The sequence below is a fragment of the Geotrypetes seraphini genome, chromosome 19 (assembly GCF_902459505.1).
Source record: "Geotrypetes seraphini chromosome 19, aGeoSer1.1, whole genome shotgun sequence".
NCBI lineage: Eukaryota > Metazoa > Chordata > Amphibia > Gymnophiona > Dermophiidae > Geotrypetes > Geotrypetes seraphini.
The window spans coordinates 34,626,718-34,644,586 of NC_047102.1; the positions used below are offsets into that span (position 1 = coordinate 34,626,718).

General features: G+C 43.5%; 1 protein-coding gene across 1 annotated transcript in view; it reads right to left on the minus strand.

Annotated features, from left to right (window-relative positions):
- The window catches only part of DUSP8 (dual specificity phosphatase 8), a 100,815-nt gene that overhangs the window by 60,836 nt on the left and 22,110 nt on the right, over nt 1-17,869 (minus strand). The gene's annotated exons all lie outside the window — the stretch shown is intronic.

Genomic DNA, 17,869 nt, shown 5'->3' on the forward strand with positions numbered 1-17,869 from the left:
TGTTGCTTGCTTAATGGAGAGAATAATAGCATTTTACTGCATACAAAACCTTTCAGAACATAATTGCTTTTCAGTCCCCCGCATGCTATCGGTAATGCATTTGGTTTACATCTGGAATTCAGATCAAGGAATCCCCCTCCTGCTGTCAACTGTTCCTGGACCTGTCAGAGACCCCAGTCAGCTGGAATTCAGCTAATACAATTTCCTCTCCTCCGCCTCTTTTGTTTTCTTGCCCTTGGTTAATTGAAAATGTTTTAATGAAGGTGTGTAAGGGTGAATTGGTCCGACGCCTCCCTATCTATGTTCTGTCAAAGCCTCTGTGGTATTACAGAGGCAGACTAAGAAAAAAGCACTTGACCCTCTCTGGTTTATCTGGCCAATTTTCCCCTCCTCTCTTCTCGGACTCATTTATACTGTTCCAGTTCAGCGTTGTTTCACTCTATCTCCATATATATATCTTCCATCTGAAAACAAAACACTGCTCTTTCTAATCTACACTTAGGGTTACCATGTGGCTCCAGAAAAAGGAGGACAAATTACAACATCCGGGTTTTACTTCCATTGAAAACAATGGATTTAAGGAGGACAGACAGAGCTATCTGGGTTTTATTTCCATTGAAAGCAAAGGAAGTAAAACCCGGATGTTTCTGGAGCCTTATGGTAACCCCATCTAAATGTGTCCCTTGGCCGAGGATTTATTTATTTAAATAGAATCATTCAATCACCCACTCTAAATTCAAATCAACCAATGGAGAACTTATTTAAGAATATGAAAAAGTCATTAAATCATGCTAGCACTGTAGCTAGGTTCACAGTATACACAGGGAAAGATTATGCAAAAAGTCAGCCAAAGTGTGTATAATAGCCAAAAATAAGAACTGACTGTACTGAAAACTAGTGCACAGAGAGTGGAAAGGATTTATAAAGAATATGCTCAGAAAAGTGAAACTCTGAAGAGAGAGTGACAACCCTCTCTTGGGGTAAGAGTTTACCGTCCAGTCATTGCATAATTGATTCTAAAAATCACTCTCTGAGAACTAGTAAAGGTAATAAAAGCTCATTTTAAATCTTGTAATTTCTAAACACAGTCCAGGTTCAAAAAAATTTTGAGATATAAAATATAATAAATCTATTTGGATTTTTGATGATGCACTTATCTTATAAAGATAAACTGGTTATAGGGGTCTCAGGTCTCAACGTGGCCCCCGTTTCGTGGTCTGCTTCAGGAGACCCAAAATCAATCTTTAAACATTATACGTTGTGATGCATGAGATGATCATTTGCAGAAGGAATTCAAAATTTATATCCATGAGAAGATCATTTGCAGAAGTGTTTCTGATGCTCCAAACAACCTTCAGCTCTTCAGCACTGTAGCTAGGGCATACATGTGGAATGATCTGCATGTTTTGTTTCTCAACCTTTTTACACGTCGGGACACACTTCGCAGACCATGTGTCACACTGCATACATGACCTTCACGGACCTTTAGTTTGACACAATATAGCAGCTCTTACGAGTTAAATGTCAACATACTCTGCATCCACACTCTACATTTTAATCATTTATATCCTATCATTCTAGGCGGATTACAAATTATTCAGGTGCTCAAGCATTATTTCCTAACTGTCCCAGTGGACTCCCACTCTCTCTAATGTGCCTGGGGCAATGAGAATTAAGTGACTTGCCCAGGGTCACAGGGAGCAGTATGGGATTTGAACCCACAACCTCAGGGTTGCCAAAGCTGTAGCTCTAACCACTGCACCACACACTCCTTAATAGAACTAGGAAGAACAGAAAAGAACTGGGAAGGGAACCCCCCATGAAGTCAAACTCGTGCAACACTGGAGAAATAAACACCAAAAATGCAGATTTTCTCTTGTGCAGAGCACAATGCAAAGCCGTTTGTAATGCACATTTCCCCAAACCAACATATTCCAGTTCATAAATCCAAAATATAACACCGAGAGGAAAAGTTTGTAAGGACTGCCTAAAGATAGGTGCCAAAAAGTCCTTGGAACTGGGTATTAATGAACTTAGAATGTGGGAGACCTGTAACAGCATACAAATGTGTGTGCTAAATCAATGTTCTTCAACCTTTTGATACCTGCGGACCGACAGCTGAAGAACACTGGGCTAAGTCATGCCCTTCTCTGCCCCAAACCCCGCCCCCATAATAGTACTAATTATAACACCATTTTTTCCATCCATTTTTCATATACACACACACACACATACAATATAATCGTATTAACAACACATAATGGTTAACCACACAATTAAAATACACAAAGCACACTGTATGCTTTTCAACACTCATTCCTACCAGAAAACAGATAACCCCATGCAAATGCAGGACCAAAAACTCAAAGTACTAATATTCACAATCAAACCCTAAGATGCAAGACTCTGCAAGCAGTATAACTCCAGAGAAAAAGAAACAAATGCATTTCTTCCTGACCAGACAAATCAATCACTAAATAAAACAATAAAAGCATTTCCCCTACTGTACTTGTCTCTCTCTCTCTCCATGCTGTACCTTGCCTTCTGGCCTGCTCCCAGGTGTTATCTTCAGGCCGGTCCATGGTGCAATCAATGCAGCATCTTCGGGCCGGCTCCCTGAGTGCTGCATTGCACAAAGCTGTGGGCAGCGTCCCACGCCTCATCTGAAAGCCTTCCCTCTGACGTTGCAACGTCAAAGAGAAGGCTTCTGGTTCAGGCGCAGGACATGAATAGGAGCCTTTTCCCATGACTCAGGGAGCCAACCCAAAGACGCCGCGTTGATCGCACTATGGATTGGCTGGTGGCTGAAGAATGCTGTCTTAGGCCCGATTGACGTGCTGGCCCTGTGGACTGGCAAAAAATTTCTGCGGACCGGCACCAGTCCACGGACCAGCGGTTGAAGAACACTGTGCTAAATGATTAAATTTACTTCACAACATATCTCTGAAAACCAGCCATTAATTGATATGTTTTCCTTATGCTCAGAGATGTGCAGCCCTAATGGGGAGTGTTTGCCCCCCTCACAGAGCTTGTCCTTCCAGTCATTGCATAATTAGTACTAGATGTCAATCAATCTCTGCTTTTCAATATTTCATACTATGTTCTTTCTTGTATCTTTCTATTTCTTTTTCCCTTTTTTTTAATTCTCTTCAATGTGCCAATACAGAAACAAGTGAGGTAACATCAAGTTACTTATCTTGGGTACAGGAAAACAGATAAATTAATGGCTGGTTTTCAGTGTTTTCAGAAATTTAGTAGAGATATGTTGTGAAGTAAATTTAAAGATAGGCGTACCTGCCAATGCCTACCTTAATTGTTTTAAGCATTTTTCCCTATCTGTCCCGGTGGGCTCACAGTCTATCTAGCGTACCTGGAGCAGTGGAGGATTAAGTGTCACAGGGATCAGTGTGGGATTTAAACCCACAACCTCAGGGTGCTGAGGCTGTAGCTAACCACTATGCCACATTCTCCTCTCCTGCTTAGAGCTTCTTCAGGGGCGATATGCTTCCAGTTGACCTCTGGACCTATCAGAGAACAGACTTGGCTAGTAGGTGATTCCTTAGGAAAGCTCAAAAATCCTGATGCATCCCAGCCCATAGCCCCACAGATAGCACACCGACAAATCCGCGCAAGACAATTGTGCCCCAACAAATGTGCGCATGGACAAGAGCGAACATGACAATTACGCCCCGTGAAATGCGAACACCAATCTGAATCTGCCATACGTGGATATGTGGAAGACCCCGATTTGCTCAGACTCCTTAGGTCCTGTCCCTTGGGATCTCTCAGAGAGAGAAAGAGATAATGGTTACTGTGGATGGGCAGACTAGATGGGCCATTTGGCCTTTATGTGCCATCATGTTTCTATGTTCCCATGTCCCATAGTCTTTGTAATTTTTGATGGAGTGAAAAATTGATACCGTTCTACTCCACTCAGGATTTTGTCGACTTCAATCATACCTTCATACAATCATACCTTCAATCATACATTCACCACCCTGTATTGGTTTTGTACACTGCTTTGTTCTTTATAAGCCTCTCGCACTGCCTCTCTACTATATATATATATATCTCTGCTGTATATGTACAGTCTCCTGCATGGTAAATCTACATTGTTCTTCGCTGTATAAACACCTTTACTGATTATGTACAGTTCTCATTGTATTTTCACTGTAAATGTACAGTCTCTTACACTGTAAACCGCTCTGAACTGTTTGTGGTACTGCGGTATATAAAATAAAGTTATTATTATTATTATTACCTCTCCTTAGCCGTCTCTTTTCCAAGCTGAAGAGCCCTAACCATTTTAGTCTTTCCTCATATAATATAAATGCTGCATTTGGGAATCCCTCCCTAGGTTCAAGTCCAAAAGATCTTGAGTACCCTAGAAAACAAAAACCTTTCTAAGAGAATGCTAAACCAAAAAGATAGGTTTTCAATAAACTTCTGAATTTAATATAAGAATTATGTCGTTCAATAGCAAGAGAATTCCACAGATATGGAGCTGATGGAAAAAAGGCAGAATTACGTGTGGAAGGCAGCCTAACCAAGTCAAGTGAGGGCAGGGACAACTGCTGAGTATTTGAAGAATGCAGATTTCCGATTGGCTTATTTGGCACCAGAAGCTTCGATAGATAATCAGGTTGACCCGAATGCAATGCTGTAAAGGTTAAAGTCAGAGCTTTGTGCATTAATCGAAATTTTACAGGAAGACAGTGGTGCTCTACTGAAGGAGATGAAACCAGCACTAGAGGGAAGCAAAGACAAGTGGGCGCATGCAAGGATGAGAGAGCCTAACCTCATCCATGATGCTCAAATCTCCGGTGCTGAAGCGGACAGCACCAGCCCTAAATTGGAGGAAAAGCACAGAAACGTGCCTTCCAGTGCTCAGAGCTCCAACGCTCAATTACGTCAACCTCCTTCCCTGGCAGTATCCAAATCTAGGCTGAAAGCCACTTCTTCAAGATTGCTTTTAATTCCTGGCTCCACTCTCTGGTAACCAAAAAAGTAGGAAGAATAATAGTTAATAATCACTACACAAAATTCAATAACTGAAAAATACAAAAATATAAGGTAGGAGAAATTATATACAAACAATTTTCAAAACTAACCGTGCAGTTGGATGCCGGTATTTGAATATGAACGTGAAGGCCATTGTTTTTGCTGTGTGTGGCAGATAAATCCCCCCGAGGCAGGTCTGGGTACCGAAACGCTGTGGTTGGCCATTTGTGAGTTTGGCCTTATGGCTTCGGGAATGATAAGTTTCTTCAAAACTAGAGTCTTTGTGGACAAGCTAAGTGGTTTTGCCTCACACTTTTTCTTGATTATATTAAACATATTTTGTGAAGTGATCTAAAGAGCACATAGTTTGTGAGTATCAGTATTTGAAAGGAATAGAACCAAATGATTAAAAGCTTGGCTTGATGGAGTGGGCACTGAAATAGCATTGTGCTATAGGAGGCCCTTTGATCCTATACGAAAGTACAAGTCTGATGGTTCTCTCCTTCTAGTCTTAGAATTTGCATATTGCTTTATTTATTATTGAGGATTTCTGCTTTAAAATTCATTTTAAAAATGTGGTATACACTGTATAAGTCATCATTATTTTTGAAAATTGTTTGTACACTTCTCCCTCCGTGTTCGCGGTTCCAGCACTCGCAGTTTCGCTTATTTCTGATTTTTGGCATGCTGGCTCTTCCCCCAAATTACATCATCCAATCACCGATACAAATTTTGCAAACCCCAAACCCATGTACAGGCAGTGCCGGCTCCACCGAGCTTGAGAAACAGAAGCGCCAAAGCCGGTTTGGCAGTCGGGGCCCTCGCCCAATTGGAGAGGCAGAGGGTTTCCAAAAATTCAATTCGGCCAATGGGAGTGCTGGGATGCGTCGCGTGGGTGGGCACTGCGGGTCTGGGGTTTAGGTTGAGGGTCACGCCTTGGTGTAGTAGTTTAGTGGCAGCACAGCCGGAGTGCGGACTGCGATGAGACGGAAAGTTGGGCTCCTCTGTTGGTTTCTTTTGTGTTTTATCAAGATAAAGAAATTGTGTTGAAACTATATTATATTACTACCAATAGGCATAGATATGAATCTATAATTGAAAGGGGACAGGTTTAGAACAAACGCTAGGAAGTTCTTTTTCACCCAGAGGGTGGTGGATACATGGAACGCTCTCCCGGAGGCTGTGATAGGCATGAGCACTTTACAGGGCTTCAAAGAAGGTTTGGATAGGTTCCTAGAGGACAAAGGGATTGAGGGGTACAGATAGGAGTAGAGGTAGGTTATAGGAATAGTCAGGGACCATTGCTCAGGCAATGGGCCGCTGCGGGAGCGGACCGCTGGGCGAGATGGACTGCCTCAGCGGAGGTAACTTCTTATGTTCTTAATTGTGATGATATACTAAATAACTACTTTATATCACAATAGAAAAAGTTTCTATATAAATATATCCATATAAATGATTAAATAGTGCTTTGTTTGTCAGTTGCCTGCATAGCTGGAGCAGTTTGCGTCAGTCCCTCCTTGGTGGCTAGGCTAAGATATCCCTTCCTGAGGAAGCACTCACCGCGAAACTCGAGTAGAAGGGAGGATTTGTAATTTATGGCTTCCAGGAGTCTTTCATAATTGGCACGAGCACTTTATAACACGGAGCTGCCTGTCACGTGACCTTCGAATGCAAGTTGATCACCATAAAAGATATGTCCATTTTGTTTTTATTAAACCAGTGAATTTATAAAAATATCAGGTGGTACAGACAATGATGGCGCTATGAGGGTCTGACGGCAGCCTGTGTTGTGTTCTATACACTTAAACACTTAAGGTTGTGAGTCTGAGCACTATTTAATAATTGATATGGATATATTTATATAAAAAACTTTTTGTACTGTGATATAAAGAAACTATATTATAACCTATTTGGGAGAAAGGACATATATATTTCCTGATGTCTCAAGATGGACACAGATTCGGAGGAAGGAATTTCTTAATTATCGTCAAGCAGTTATTTCATTGGGATCAGAGTATCAGTTAAGATTTCCTTATAAATGTTTTATAACTTACTAGGGTAATAGATATATTTTTTTTTTTTACCCTGCTCAACAGCAGTTTTTTCTAGAGGGTAAAGGAGTCTCTACGACAACCCCTGGTGAGCCATAGTAATTGGGGTCTAATACTGATCTTTTTCAGACTCCTAGGGCAACTTTTACTAAGGTGCGCTAGCATTTTTAGCGCACGCAGGAAATTACCGCGTGCTACGCTTCTAGAACTAAGGCCAGCTCAATGCTATTCCGTGCATTAAAGCCCTAGCGCACCTTAGTAAAAGGAGCACCTACACATCCAATTCCCATGGATTTTTTCTTTCTTATCCCCCCCTAATGCAGTGGACTATAATTACTAGTTTTTCTTTTTTTGTTATTGCTTGCTAATGATGAAATTGGCTTTAAAAGCTTTGTAATTTCTTTCCAGAATTTGTACTTTTAATTATTAACTACCCCCCCCCTTTTTTTTACAAAACTACAATAACGGTTTTCGGCACAGTCCAGTGCACTGAATGCTCTGAGCTGCTCCCACCCAACACTCATAGGAACTCTATGAGTGTCGGGAGCAGTGCAGAGCATTCAGCGTGCTGGCCTGCACTAAAAACCGCTATTGTGGTTTTGTAAAAGGGGGGGTGGGGAGAAAAAAGTTCTCTCTTCCAACCTTGAATTCCAGCTCCAAGCTGGTCTTTCCAGCAGTAAGAAGCAGGGTTTGCTTGCGCTGTTCTTTGAGCATTGAGAGGAAATACCACAGCACCTCATTTACATCTGTTTGACTACATTTAAATACAGTTTGCGATCATTCCCCTTTGGCATGCGTGCAGTTTCCTACGCCAGAGCCCTCCGAGCATTCTGTACAGATTAGCGGTGGCGCTAGTCCACTGCTATTCAGCTCCAATGCTGACATTAGGTTTTAGCAATCAGGCTCCTCATTTCTTAGAGCTCCCAAGAGGTGAAAGTTAGCCAGATCTCCCAGACCATGTTAGGAGCCAAACTATTTGTTTTTCTTCAAGTGGCTTTTAATCCTATTTAAGGTTCTGAAGGACGTTGTAATAATCCTTCACTGCTGCTTTTTCTCCTTGGAGTGCCTGCGGCATGGAGACAGCAGTGGTGTATTGCATTTGCAACAGGAGCAGTAAGGCTATCAGAAGAAAGAGAGAGAGAGAGAGGAAAGACAATGACAGCAGAAGCAGGAAATAAAATGACATATTGGAGAGACATTAAACAACGAGGGCAGGATTAAGACACAGGCAAACTAGGCAAGGTGCAAATGTTCTGGAGTCTCTCTCCCAGATGTGCAAATTCGATGGCTGTCAAGGTAGGCTTTTGGAAGAACTGGAGGGGAGGGGAGGGGAGACAGGAGCCAACACTGCTCTCAGAGATCTGTTTATTTTCCCTAAGCCCTGTGCACTGTCCTCCTGTTGGCAAGAGGAGTTGTATCCTCGGGTCTGTTAATCCCCTATCACAGCGAATACGGAAGGAGAAGTGTATTCCAAATGGGACCTCACCCATGACCTGTACAGGGATATCAACACTTCTTTTCTTCTGCTGTTACATTTCTCTCTGTACATCCTAGCATCCTTCTGGCTACAGCCACCTCCAAGGCCCCTCTCCCCATCCGCGCATATCAGCTTCTCGCCTCCCAGCACATACTCTCACAAATGCCCACCTCCTGATGTCTGGGCGAAACATGACGTTTAATGTGAGGGAGTGCAAAGTCATGCATGTGGGAAAGAGGAACCCGAACAATAGCTATGTGATGCTGGGTTCTGTGTTGGGAGTCACTGCCCAGGAAAAGGATCTAGGTTTTGTCGTTGAGGATACATGGAAACCCTCAGCTCAGTAACTAAGAATGCCAATAGAATACACTTCTCTCTCCGTTATTCGCGGTTTCGATTATTCACGGTTTTTAGCTTGCTGGCTCCTACCCCCAAATTACATCAGCTTGCATAGAGAAATAATAATAATAATAAATGTATTCTTCTATACCGCCATTACCCAAGAGTTCTAGGCGGTTTACACCATAAGAAACTGAACAATCAGCGAAGGACATACATGTTATAAGATTTAAAAATAAAAACAGGATTAAAGTTAGTAAAAGAATTACAATGTTAAAAAGACCTAATTCTATGATAAATTTGTCAAAGAAAGCAGACTTTACTAATTTTCGAAAAGAACCGTAAGACGTGGCTTGATGAAGACATTCACCACGCCAACACTGTAGTTTGCCTGCCTGAAATGCTAAGGTCCTTTCAAAAAAGGTCTTATATCTGACACCATTTGGCTTAGGATAGGTAAATAAGCTAGAGTTTCTTGTAATCTTGGATGATCTATAAAATTCAAAGTGAGGGGACAAATAAATTGATTCCAAGCATTCACAGAGAAAATGGCTGATTCCCAGCACTTTCTTCACCGCGTTTTGCCTCTCCTTCAGAACAGGCCAGGTCTCCCACCATATTATTCATGGTTTCACCATATTTACGCTGGTTTTAATAGAAAACAATGAACAACATATGAAAAAGTTATTCACAGTTTTTCTGTATTTGCGGGTCTGTTAATCCCCTATCACAGCGAACACGGAGGGAGAAGTGTATTAGGAATAATCAGGAAAGGAATGGAAAACAAAGATGAAAATGTTATAATGCCCTTGTATTGCTCTATCAACTTGAAACTCGACAGTGAACTTAACCATCGGTTTTTATAACACCTTTTGCTATACAATTTTTCAGGAACCTCAGCGCCACCACTCAGAGCTCAAACTCGTTCATTGCTCTAAGCTTTATGTGTAAGCTCCTCATCGGATCCTTTTTTATTATTTATTTAAACTCTTTTTACTTTTGTAATATGTTTGTTTGTTTGTTTTTTAAAAACATATTACAAAAGTAAAAAGAGTTTAAATAAATAATAAAAAAGGATCCGATGAGGAGCTTACACATAAAGCTTAGAGCAATGAACGAGTTTGAGCTCTGAGTGGTGGCGCTGAGGTTCCTGAAAAATTGTATAGCAAAAGGTGTTATAAAAACCGATGGTTAAGTTCACTGTCGAGTTTCAAGTTGATATCTATTGAAAAATCACCTTTAAAAATTATATAACAAGAATTGTGCATGGTAAGCTTGTATTGCTCTATGGCACAGGTGTCAAACTCAAGGCCCATGGGGCAAATCCAGCCCGCCTGGTCGTTTTATGCAGCCCGTGGTCCAATGCCCCCAGTTTTACTGCGGCTTCCGGTTCAGGTGCAGGACGCACTAGGAGCCGCTTCACACGGCTCCATGCATACTACGGATGTGAGGAGGAGGGAGCCGGCCACAAGATGACACCGGGGGGGGCATCGGACCGTGGGCCGCATAAAACGGCCAGGTTGGAGCCGGCCAGAAGGTTAGACACCCGCCGGAGGGAGGGAGACAACAAAGGTAGGGGGAATGGTTTTATTTTCGTTTGAATTGTGCCAGAATCTACTGTCTATCTTTTGCACTGCTCAGGAAGAAATACATTTGTTTCTTTTTCTCTGGGGGTTGTACTCCATGCAGAATCTTAGGGTGTTTTAAAAAATATATTAGTACTTTTAGTTTTTGGTCCCGTATTTGCATAGAGGTTATTTGTGTTCTGGTATGAATGAATGTTGAGAAGAATACAGTGTGTTTTGTGTAGTTTAATTTTGTGGTTAACCATTACGTGTTAATAAGATGTATATATGAAAAATGAATGGAAAAAATGGTGTTATAATTAGTATTATTATGGGGGCGGGGTCTGGGCCGCGACTTAGCCTGTGTTTTGGATTTCAGCCCCTTAATGTGATTGAGTTTGACACCCTTGCTGTATGGTATGTTCGCACCTTGAATACTGTGAGCAATTCTGGTCGCCGTATCTCAAAAAGATGTAGTGGAATTACCGTAGAAAAGGTACAGAGAAGAGCGACAAAAAATGATAAAAGGGATGGGACGACTTCCCTGTGAGGAAAGGCTAAAGCAGCTAGGGATCTTCAGCTTGGAGAAGAGACGGCTCAAGGGTGTTATTTGAGGTCAATAAAATACTGAGTGAAGTAGAAAGGATACATATGAATTGGTAGGATTAGGGGGCATGCGATGAAGCTATTAAGTAGTAGATTGAAAACAGACCAGAGAAAATATTTCTTCACACAATGTGTAATTGAATTCTGGAATTCATTGACGGAGAATGTGGTGAAATCAGTTAGCTTAGTAGGGTTTAAAAAAAGTTTGGATCATTTCCTAAAAGAGAAGCCCATAGGCCATGATTGAGATGGCTTTGGGGAAATCCACTGCTTACTCCTAGGATAAGCAGCATAAAATTCTGTTTTACTACTTGGGTTGGTCACTGTTGGAATCAGGATGGTGGTTTGATGGACCTTCAGTCTGTCCCAGTATGGCAATTCTTATGTTCTTAATTAGAACTGTAATTAGAATTGGTATACTTAATTAGAATTGGTAGAACTTAATTAGAACTGGTATACTGTAAACTGAAGAACTAAGGCCGGTACCGGGCAAACTTGCACGATCTGTGTGGTTATTCGGTTTAGGATGGGCTTGGGAGGGCTTCGATGGGAGCCCCAGCAATTTGGAACCTAAGGACAGTGCTGGACAGACTTTCACAGTCCGAATCCTGCAGATGATGAGATGGTTTGGCTAGGCTGGAGTGAGCTTTGGCAGCATCTCCAGGAACCTAAGGACAGTACCAGGCCGACTTCTAAGGTCTACGGTCCAGAAATAACAAAGAAAAAGACATTTTTATCATGAAATTGTAATGCATGCAGACTGGATGGCCCATTCAGGTCTTTATCTGCTGCCATTTACTATGTTATATTAGGGGTTAACAACAAACAATGATAGTTAAGGAATTGTGCAAGGTTTGAACAGCATGTGTCACTCGATATGTCAAAGGTGCTATTTGTGTTTCTGTGATACAATTCTTTATGTTTACCCCTGACCAGTGGTGTAGCAAGTGCAGGAGGCTTCTGGGGCAGTAACATGCCCCCTGCGCCCCCCTCTCCCTTCCCCCCACGTACCTCTGTAAATCTCCAGCATGCCGCCTGCACCATCACTAATTGGCCTCGCGACCTGGAAGCGATTCAGAGAGGAACCCGGCCGGCACAAGCAACAGACAGAAGTTGCTAATGCTGGCAAAGATCTACAGAGGTTCGGGGTGGGGGGGGAAGGGATGTGCGAGCGTGGCACCCCTATCGAGATGGCACCCAGCGTGGTCCACATCCTCTCCCCCTTACATAACCCATATCTGGGTGAAATACAGCTGAGTCGTGGTTGTAGTGATTTGTGCTGTAGTCTATAAATAAAACTGCTGAGTTCATCAGTTCTTTGGCTCTCTTTGATCTGCTGTTTTTGCTGCTGTTGTCCGAAGGTCCCTACTTCTCCAGTTGTGTGTGTGCTGATGCATCTGCTGACAGTTCTAATAATTAGCGTTGGCCTTCTCATTCCACCACTGGCTTAATAAAGGGGGTGCGGTCTGCCCTGGGCATGGTCTTTGTAAAAGGCGTCATCCTCTCTGCCCCCCTCCTTCCTGACCCACCCCCCCAGTCGAGCACGTGCATCCTGTCCCTTCCCTTGTATCTCTTTAATTTTTCCTGCGTGAGCAGCGTTACGAACCTGCCACTCGTGTCGGTATTACCTCGCTCTGATATCAGCTAGGCCTGGGATAGGCACTTGGGATCTCTTGGAGAGAGAAAGAGATAATGGTTACTGTGGATGGGCAGACTAGACGGGCCATTTGGCCTTTATCTACCATCGTGTTTCTATGTTTCTATCTCTTCTGGGTCCCGCGCCTAGGAAGTGGTGGTGTCAGAGGGATAACTGACACGACGCGGGCAAGTTCCTGTTGTTGCTCTCGCCTGGAAAATTAAAAAGCAAAGGGGGAAGAGGCACGCGCGCAGCAGGGGGGTCAGGAAGGAGCAGGGAGGGGGGAGGGCAAAGAGGGCAGGGAAGGGGTGCCACCGCACCGGCCCCACTTACCCTCGCTACGCAACTGTATTTAAGAACATAAAAATTGCCGCTGCTGGGTCAGACCAATGGTTCATCATGCCCAGCAGTCCGCTCCCGTGGCGGCCTTTAGGTCAAAGACCAGTGCTCTAACTGAGTCCAGCCTTATCTGCCTACGTCTGGTTCAGCAGGAACTTGTCTAACTTTGTCTTGAATCCCTGGAGGGTGTTTTCCCCTATAACAGCCTCCGGAAGAGCGTTCCAGTTTATGTGCCATCCTTTTTGTGAAGTTCGCAGCAGTGCCCTGTAAGGTGCCTCACTACTCTGTTGCCATGTCTGGGTTTCCAGTCCATCACTACGCTAACCCCTCCCATGTCCAAATGGTCTTGTTCTAGGTGTTTTTGACTTGGACAAATTTTTGGATGAGAATGGGGTATAAAGATTAGTGACTTAGCGGTCTGGACGATGAAACGGCTGGACCTACAAGTTGACAATTCTTGAAAAAAATATATTTTGGACGTATTTTTCGAGAATGGACTTTGGACAAGTCTGACTTTGGGCAACTGGCAGCCATCTTGGGACATAAAACATAGAAACATAGAAACATAGAAATAGACGGCAGATAAGGGCCATGGCCCATCTAGTCTGCCCACCCCAATGACCCTCCCCTACCTTTCTCTGTGAATAGATCCCACGTGTCTATCCCATTTGGCCTTAAAATCAGGCACGCTGCTGGCCTCAATAACCTGAAGTGGAAGACTATTCCAGCGATCAACCACCCTTTCAGTGAAAGGTCACAAAATTATGTTATAAATACAATCCGGACTCTATATTGATTGCTTAGTGGGTTATGAACCAGGTTATTAGTGACTAGTGGCTGCTTGGTGGCTAAAGTGAAAATTAGTAGATCAGCCATTGGCACCAAGGGGTGCCAAACACCATGCAAATTACCCTTCTCTGGACATAATGAATAAGCGTGCTCACTGGGGGTGCTCAGCATTCGCTGGCACGACAAAGCTGGCTCCTACCGAAGCCTCAGTTACTTTGATTGTTTCAGCCACAAGTCCAAGTGCTGAATGAGAGCAGCATTACACCCCCAAAACATAGCTGCACTGGAAGCTTGTCCTGTTGGAGCTATGTTCTCTCTCGTTCTCCGCCATATGACCAATATGGTACTTTAAAAAAAATCTTGACAAATCAAGAAAGCTTCCCAATTAAGATGAATGAGAAAGAGAGATGAAGCTTAGCGAATGTATGCCTGAGGGAACAATCTAAGCTACCGAGAGGTGGCTGAGGTTCCTTGGATTGCCTTTTCCAGACACAGAATCTCTGGCACTGTCTCCAGCTCTGTTCTGCACCAGTGAAGGGCAACACAGGGCTTAGCTTAGCACATTCATCCGTTTCCTAGGCAACAGCGCAGCTGTCAGAGCTGGGACTGTGCCCATCCAGCCTGCATGTATCGCTTGGTATTCATGTACCTCCAGAGGAGGATGGCATTAGGGTCGGTGCTGCTTCCTATTGCTTTCACTAAAGCCACAACCCCTCCTCCCCCAATCTAATTTATCTCCATCTGCCGCATTTTAGCCTCACAGAAAGCAGAAGCTCCTTTTTGGATCTTTCTCCGTAGCGCAGATATTAAGAAGCAAAAGCAGAAATCTGGGTGGGGGGAGGGGTTGCGGATGCAGAAAACAAGGAAAGGAGTGCCAGAAGAGGATAAATGGAGAGAAGACAGAAGAAAACACTAGAAGAGCAGGAGGAAAAGCAGAAAGGGATGAGAGGATTGGAAAGGAGGGACGTTGCAGAAAGGGAGCGGGAAAGGAGAGACTGCAGAAGAAAAACAGGAGGTGGGATGAAGATAAATTATAGAAGAGGGGTAAGACAGGAGCTAGCTGAAAAAGACAGGAGAAACAAAAGCTAGAAGGGGAGCAGAGACGAGGGAAGGTAGTAGGAAATGCAAGGGTAAAGAGAAACACCATGAAATCCTTCCCCAAATTCTGAAGCCCAGAAATCCACCGTCTCCAGCATACATTAGTCAAGAATACCTCACCTCTACCAAAATCCTGACACAAATGTCCTAGGAAGCATTTGGGAAAACTAGATCTGCAGCCAGGATATCAAATCTCCTGTTGTATGCTAGTACTTTAGGAAGGATCCCTTGATTCAAACACAAGGGCTGCACTGCAGGCAGAGCAGGCTGACCACGGACCTTCAGGACCCAAGAGACAAGGGAGGCAGAAAACTCCAGAACAGTCTGGCCAATCGCAGACCTGTCAAACATCAGAATATCCACCAAACTTCTCTTTTTTGAACTTACATCTAAATATACCATAACATTTGAATCCTGCATATTTCCAGTTGAAAACCAGCTCTACGAGTTTCAGAATGTGGGCAACTGATAACAAACTTAATGCAAGAAAACATTGCTAATAGAAGCGTCAGTGGAAAAAGAGACGATTCTTAAGTCTCAAAAGATGCTGTTTTTTTGTCCTCATATCGCCTTTCTCTTGTGCAATATCAGAGAACTAAACAATCCTATTCACGGAAGAGACTCAGAATCTACAGAGTACTTTTACTACCGCCACTGCAAAACTGGCTTTAGCACACTGCTTAAGCATAGAAACACGATGGCAGATAAAGGCCAAATGGCCCATCCAGTCTGCCCATCTGCAACATCCACTACTCCTCTCCCTATTGACTAAGGCTCTTTACACCTGCATTGTGATGTCATAGAGCTGTATGGTTATAGAAACATAGAAACACGATGGCAGATAAAGGCCAAATGGCCCATCCAGTCTGCCCATCTGCAACATCCACTACTCCTCTCCCTATTGACTAAGGCTCTTTACACCTGCATTGTGATGTCACAGAGCTGTATGCTTATAGAAACATAGAAACACGATGGCAGATAAAGGCCAAATGGCCCATCCAGTCTGCCCATCTGCAACATCCACTACTCCTCTCCCTATTGACTAAGGCTCTTTACACCTGCATTGTGATGTCACAGAGCTGTATGCTTATAGAAACATAGAAACACGATGGCAGATAAAGGCCAAATGGCCCATCCAGTCTGCCCATCTGCAACATCCACTACTCCTCTCCCTATTGACTAAGGCTCTTTACACCTGCATTGTGATGTCACAGAGCTGTATGCTTATAGAAACATAGAAACACGATGGCAGATAAAGGCCAAATGGCCCATCCAGTCTGCCCATCTGCAACATCCACTACTCCTCTCCCTATTGACTAAGGCTCTTTACACCTGCATTGTGATGTCACAGAGCTGTATGCTTATAGAAACATAGAAACACGATGGCAGATAAAGGCCAAATGGCCCATCCAGTCTGCCCATCTGCAACATCCACTACTCCTCTCCCTATTGACTAAGGCTCTTTACACCTGCATTGTGATGTCACAGAGCTGTATGCTTATAGAAACATAGAAACACGATGGCAGATAAAGGCCAAATGGCCCATCCAGTCTGCCCATCTGCAACATCCACTACTCCTCTCCCTATTGACTAAGGCTCTTTACACCTGCATTGTGATGTCACAGAGCTGTATGCTTATAGAAACATAGAAACACGATGGCAGATAAAGGCCAAATGGCCCATCCAGTCTGCCCATCTGCAACATCCACTACTCCTCTCCCTATTGACTAAGGCTCTTTACACCTGCATTGTGATGTCATAGAGCTGTATGGTTATAGAAACATGATGGCAGATAAAGGCCAAATGGCCCATCCAGTCTGCCTATCTGCAACATCCACTATCTCCTCCTCTCCCTATTGGCTAAGGCTCTTTGCACCTGCATTGTGATGTCATAGAGCTTTATGGTTATAGAAACATGATGGCAGATAAAGGCCAATGGCCCATCCAGTCAGCCCATCTGCAACATCCACTATCTCCTCCTCTCCCTATTGGCTAAGGCTCTTTGCACCTGCATTGTGATGTCATAGAGCTTTATGGTTATAGAAACATGATGGCAGATAAAGGTCAAATGGCCCATCCAGTCTGCCCATCTGCAACATCCACTATCTCCTCCTCTCCCTATTGGCTAAGGCTCTTTGCACCTGCATTGTGATGTCATAGAGCTTTATGGTTATAGAAACATGATGGCAGATAAAGGTCAAATGGCCCATCCAGTCTGCCCATCTGCAACATCCACTATCTCCTCCTCTCCCTATTGGCTAAGGCTCTTTGCACCTGCATTGTGATGTCATAGAGCTTTATGGTTATAGAAACATGATGGCAGATAAAGGTCAAATGGCCCATCCAGTCTGCCCATCTGCAACATCCACTATCTCCTCCTCTCCCTATTGGCTAAGGCTCTTTGCACCTGCATTGTGATGTCATAGAGCTTTATGGTTATAGAAACATGATGGCAGATAAAGGTCAAATGGCCCATCCAGTCAGCCCATCTGCAACATCCACTATCTCCTCCTCTCCCTATTGGCTAAGGCTCTTTGCACCTGCATTGTGATGTCATAGAGCTTTATGGTTATAGAAACATGATGGCAGATAAAGGTCAAATGGCCCATCCAGTCAGCCCATCTGCAACATCCACTATCTCCTCCTCTCCCTATTGGCTAAGGCTCTTTGCACCTGCATTGTGATGTCATAGAGCTTTATGGTTATAGAAACATGATGGCAGATAAAGGTCAAATGGCCCATCCAGTCAGCCCATCTGCAACATCCACTATCTCCTCCTCTCCCTATTGGCTAAGGCTCTTTGCACCTGCATTGTGATGTCATAGAGCTGTATGGTTATAGAAACATAGAAACACGATGGCAGATAAAGGCCAAATGGCCCATCCGGTCTGCCCATCCGCAGTTACTGTTATCCCTTTCTCTAAGAGATCCCTCGTGACTATCTCAGGCTTTCTTAAATTCAGAC